Below are 5,856 nucleotides of genomic sequence, written 5' to 3' on the forward strand. Positions count from 1 at the left end.
GAAAGAAAGAAAGAAAGAAAGAAAGAAAGAAAGAAAGAAAGAAAGAAGGAAAGAAAGAAAGAAAGAAAGAGCGGGGGGAAGGAGGGAAGAAAGGAGGGAAGGAAGGAAGGAAGGAAAGTTTCCGTTTTTATAGGGTCCATGTTATATTTGGGTGGGGCAGTGCACACTTCAAAAAAAGCAAACTTGTCAATAAACAACAAGATATGTACTATATCAAGTGATAATAGGTACTCCATAAAGTAAAGCAAGAAAAAGGAATAGGGGATGCCAGCAGCCACGTTCCCCGCCCTCCAAATAATAAACATGGTGAATTACTTTCCTTGGTTTCCATAGCACTTTAGATACATTTTTAAAATATCACATTTATCACATTTTATCATAGCAACTTGAAGAAAGTGAATTTATTTGGCTCTGAGTTCTAACTTAGTGATGGTGTTATATGTATCAGTCTTTGCATCAGGCATATAGGAAGACTCAGTAAGTGCAATTAAATGAAAGAATATGTGAATTAACAAATGTTTATATTTCTATTCCTATCCTCTTGAATGCCTTCCTTGTAAAACTTCCTGAAAGAGCATTCATAGGAGACCTGCAGAAATATTTGATCATTTAACCCTTCTTGTACACAATCAGGGCTGCATTTGGTATCTCTGAGCATCAGTAAATAGAAGGAACACCCCATAACTGTTGTGTGTTTTTAATTTGTGAAGTGATTACCTGAACCTGGTCAGACTAAGATCTGCCCTTCTTTCCTTCAGCCCACAGCAGAGGGTTTGGGCTCAGTGGCCTTTCATGTGTCATACACTATATTTATTCATATAAAGCAGATACATGATACACATTATTACTAATTTTGTTCCTTTGTTACATAGAAAACAGTTGCAGAGAAGATAGTGTGTATTTTGTATTTCTAACTTGGGTGCTTGGCGCCAAGCCACTCATCAAGGAAAAGTCCAATTTTTCTACAGAAATACTGTGATAAATTTGAAGTGCTTCTCTGCAATGACATTACACTACTTTCCTAGATAAGCAAATATCTTTTTTCGGTGTTTCTAGTGTATTTCGATGTCAGAAGCAATAATGTATATAAGCTCATTTTTATTTGTAAAAAATTGGTTCCCAGTTTCCATCTATGACATGGCCAAGGAAACAGTAGATAAAGAATTTAATGAAATCTGATACTATATCCATATAAGGAATATTAAAAGGAGATGTAAGTTTTTCTCAGAGACTTTAAATGCTGGAAAAGTACATGAAGAGAGCAAATACTTGAGTATCAGCTAAGCAGTTCATTTCCTGATAAAGGATAGCTCATGTGCCCCTGTAAGAAAGAGAAAAACAAAAGGCCTATTTCTCTACTAAAAGAATACACTGACTAATGTCAGAGGATAAAGAAGAAGAGATAGTTGTGTCACATATTATTCAGGATTACAGGATTTCAAAATGCATGTGGTTTCCTGCCAGAAACTAAATTTCCAGTCTTGCTTTCCAAACTATGTAGACTGTGCTCTCTTTGACTTCCTGTGTCCCTCTCTGATAGTATACATGTAAAAATAGAAAGCAGGAAGAAAACACTTATCAGCCAAACTAAATCATTTGTGTTTCAAGTGTCAACTAGCAGGAGAAAAAAAAAAAAAAAAAGAAAAACTACATCATTGGTTAAATCTCTACAATGTGGTGGAGGTTTCAGTTTTTCCATTCTGTCAGGGTGTGTCTCTAATCGCTACTGGTGTAGGGTGCTGGAGGCCCTTTGGATCGAGCACCAGTTTGGGAAGTGTGATCCAAATACCTGGAGAAGCTCTACATGTTGCAAAACAATCAGAGAAAAATCAATGCAAGCGTGTCATCTACATAGGAAGTAGTAAGGAATCATTTTTGTTTAAGGCACTAAAAGGGCTACCATTTCATAAGGCCTGAAAATGTAGGTCTTTCATGCCAGTGTGACACTGGTGTGGGAACCACTGACGGATCCAATGAATCATGTTTTAGCTGGCTCATAAATGGGATTCTTTGGAATGCTTAGCAAATAAAGCTTCCATTATTTATCCATCTTTGGCCATTGTACACAGTCCACATTTGCTTGCTGTGCCTATGAAAAGAGGTTCTTAATGATGAACACTATTGTCAGTAATTTTTCATGTATTTGAAGTTTTAATTAGTACAGGTGTTTGGAGAAAAAATTTCTCAGATGTAGGCAATTATTTTTCTGCTATTCTATAGGTTAGATAGGGATGCACACATGCAGAATGAAATTGCATCAAATCAGATTGGAATGTTTTGACAGCAAGCTACAGCAAATGATTAGGCTGGTATTATAAAGCAGGAGCGATTAACAAGTGATTTACGAATGGCAGCAGAGGCACAACCTTGAATTACAATGAACAGAGAGAGCTGAAATATAGTGGTTAGCAAAACTGCATTTGATCAGATGAAGATTTGGGGGATTATTTCTAATGAATCATAGATAATAGTTCTAACACAAGTGATTTCTGAAATGTTGATTTATAATACCCACTCATTGACCGGTCCTACAGGTGTATGTATAGCAGCCCAACAGAATTCAAACAGATAAAATTGTCAAGAGAACCCATGTCCATCTTCATCAGGAAAATCCTGATTTAACAGATGTGCTTTATATAATACCCTGAGGGACAACAGGTTTAGATTTTTCTGAATCAAAAGAAAAACATTCCAGAGCTTTGCATTTCTTTATTAAACTCTCCTACTCTCAGTCCTTAACTCAAAAGACAATTTGAATAATACTCAGTCTTAACTCAGAGTAAGACATCCTTCCTTAAGCCTTTAAGATGGTTGAATTGCAATCTGAGAAAATGGCAGGCATGTGCTGTTTTCCCTGTTTTTAAAATGAGATATTTTTAGAGGGATGAAAAAGAGTGCGGGTGGGTTTGATTATGTGTGAGATCAGATCCGAGAGGATATCATTGGTAAAACAAAAGAAAATGAAAGTAATTATCATGATATGGAGTAATGATGTTTTCAGAGTATTTTCTTTTTTTTTCTTTTTAACGTTCAAGGTATCGTTCCAAAGAAAAGGAAGTTTTATTCCCACTTTACAAATTGAAAATCAGATATTTAGAGGTAAAAAGAAATTTTATAATAAGTGAGTATAATGATCAAAGATTAGAAACAGTGTTTTCAGAAATGCTTTTGTTACCATTCAAGCATTGGCATTCCCTTCCGATAACCTTGATCATGAAATATTTCTGGGTCAGCTATAGAAACAGTCAAAGTGCTGTCCCAATGTCCCATTCACTCTGTCCCAGCCCTCCCTTCAACCGTATTCATTCTTTCCCTGCCACTCTCCATCCCTAGTTCCCATATTAGAAATTATGCACATGTGTAAAATTACAGAAACACACAAAACACTGTAATGGTTAAGGGAAAAATGCATTTATGTTAATATATTTAAGAAACATTTATGGTAAAGTCAATAAAATGTGAAAAAATCTTCATCTTCAATAATAACTTGAAAAATGCAAAACAAATGAGATACCATTTCCCCATTATCAGAAAAACCAAAAATTTTAAATTAAAAGTTAGTTTCTGCAAAGATATGAATAAAAAGGAGCCCTCATATCATACCCTGGCGTAAGTATAAATTTGTGCAACCCCTTATTGTCAAAATTTTGCCTCTCTCTCTTTCTCTCTCTCTCTCTCTATATATATATATATATATATATGTGTGTGTGTGTGTGGGTGTGTGTGTGTGCGTGTGTGTATACACACATATATGCAAATATATATTTTTGTAGCATTATTTTCTATGGAAGAAAAATGCACAAATATGAAAAGATCATTTTCTTAAAAGATATTTAAATTTTTAATATAAAAAGTTGCAGAAAATAAACAGCTACATATATATGTAGTTGTGTACACATACTATACATATTATATATATATATACATATATATAATACATATATATACACATACTAAAGTGGTAATAGCAGTTATCTTTGGCGAGAGGGTTGTTGAAGGATTCCATGATATTTATTTTTTCATGGTAGAATGAAAGTTAATTTTAACTTCTGTGTGTGTGTTCATATTTTTCAAATTAACAACACAAGCACACTAGCCATATTATGTCTTTAAAAAGTATATGATTAAGTGGTAAAGCCAGTACCCAAATTATGCCTGTCTGATCCCCAAATTTATTTGGGGCTTTACCACTTAATCATCTTAGATTCCCTCAACTTTTGTTTTCTCCAAAATTAAAATAAGATAAGAACCTAAAATAAGTTTTTGTCCTGTAAAGGTGTAAGGATTGAGGAGATAATGCAGGGTAATTTATGAAAATGATTACTATAGTAATGGGTGCATTAAAAGTTTAATAAATATTAAACATTATTGTTATTATTGCATTCAAATTCCGAATTCATCTGGCCTATCAGATAAATGTTAATTCCTGCCTGTTCCTAAACCAGGTAAGGTCCTTTTCTCCCTGTTCTTTTAGAAGTTTGCATTTGTTCTTACATTCCATCTAGTTCTCCCCACCAAAAAACTGCACTTTCCTTTGCTTTGCCTCTCCGCTGGAAAGCTCTTGCCTGGGCCCCTATTTTCCTAAATTTTTTCAGGTAGAGCCGCCCCCTATCAGTCTCTACTCACCTACTTCAGCTGATCTGATCTCACTGGAATTGTATCTAGGCCAGAACTCAAAACCATTCCACCCCTACTGCCTCTCTGTCCTTTGCCTCCTAACTGAATTCCAAGTCTTGCTTATATTTTATTTTAATTTCTTGGGTCCATGTGCAGGATGTGCAGGTTTGCCACAAAAGTAAATGTGTGCCATGGTGGTTTGCTCCCCCTATCAACCCATCACCTAGGTATTGAGCCCAGCATGCATTAGCTATTTTTACTGATGCTCTCCCTCCCACCCACCATGACCCTGCCCCCACCAACAGGCCACAGTGTGTGTTGTTCCCCTCCCTGCGTCCATGTATTCTCATTTTTCAGCTCCCACTTATACGTGAGAACATGCGGTGTTTGGTTTTCTGTTCTGCATTAGTCTGCTAAGGATAATGGCATCTAGCACCATCCATGTCCCTGCAAAGGACATAATCTCTTTCATTTTTGTTGCTGCTGAAGTTTTGCTTTTTTAATGAAGAGATGGACCCAGGCATCCCAGTATTTCCAAGAAAAACCTTTCCCTATGATAGCAGTAACATGGAAAAAAAATATTACTTTTCAAAAATTGCACAGAAAGCATCAAGTGACAATAGAAACATTATGCTCAGGTCCCATGATGGACAAATCAGCTATTTTTGGAGGACAAAGGGAGAGATGGATTCTATTTTAGAAAATATTTTACTTTGAGTATGTTCCTTAAAATATTTAATAGGGCAGTTTCACTGGTAACTAGAACATAAAACTAAAGTCTCCCAGTCTCTGCTGTCCATGGCAACTTAGGTGATCACAGAAACTGCCGCTCTTCCTGACTCTGCATGTAGACACTCTGTGCTCACAGGGAAGGAGCCAAGCGGGGATGTGAGGAAGAAGTGCTTTTTAAAATCAGCAGACTTTTAATACTTTTGTTCTTCTGGACAAATAATATTCTCTACAACTAACGGTTTATCCAACAATTATCTCAGAAACATATGAGTTTGTTAATTTTCTTAGAGTTGGTAACTGGGTGATGTACAGACAAACACGTTTGCCTCCTGACTAGCAAAGAATAATCTCCTGATATGAAATAGTTCTTTTTATAGCAACAAAAAGCAAGAAAAGCAGGGCAGTAAGATGATGCTGTTAGTAGTTTATGTCCCTTAAGACCTTTAAAGGTAATAATCATTCTACCTTCCATTTCCGTAGTGCCTGATGGTTTGCAAAGTACTTTCA

Source organism: Sapajus apella, unplaced genomic scaffold (genome assembly GCF_009761245.1).
Source record: "Sapajus apella isolate SASKATOON/1434 unplaced genomic scaffold, GSC_monkey_1.0 scaffold3, whole genome shotgun sequence".
NCBI classification, from domain to species: Eukaryota; Metazoa; Chordata; class Mammalia; order Primates; family Cebidae; genus Sapajus; species Sapajus apella.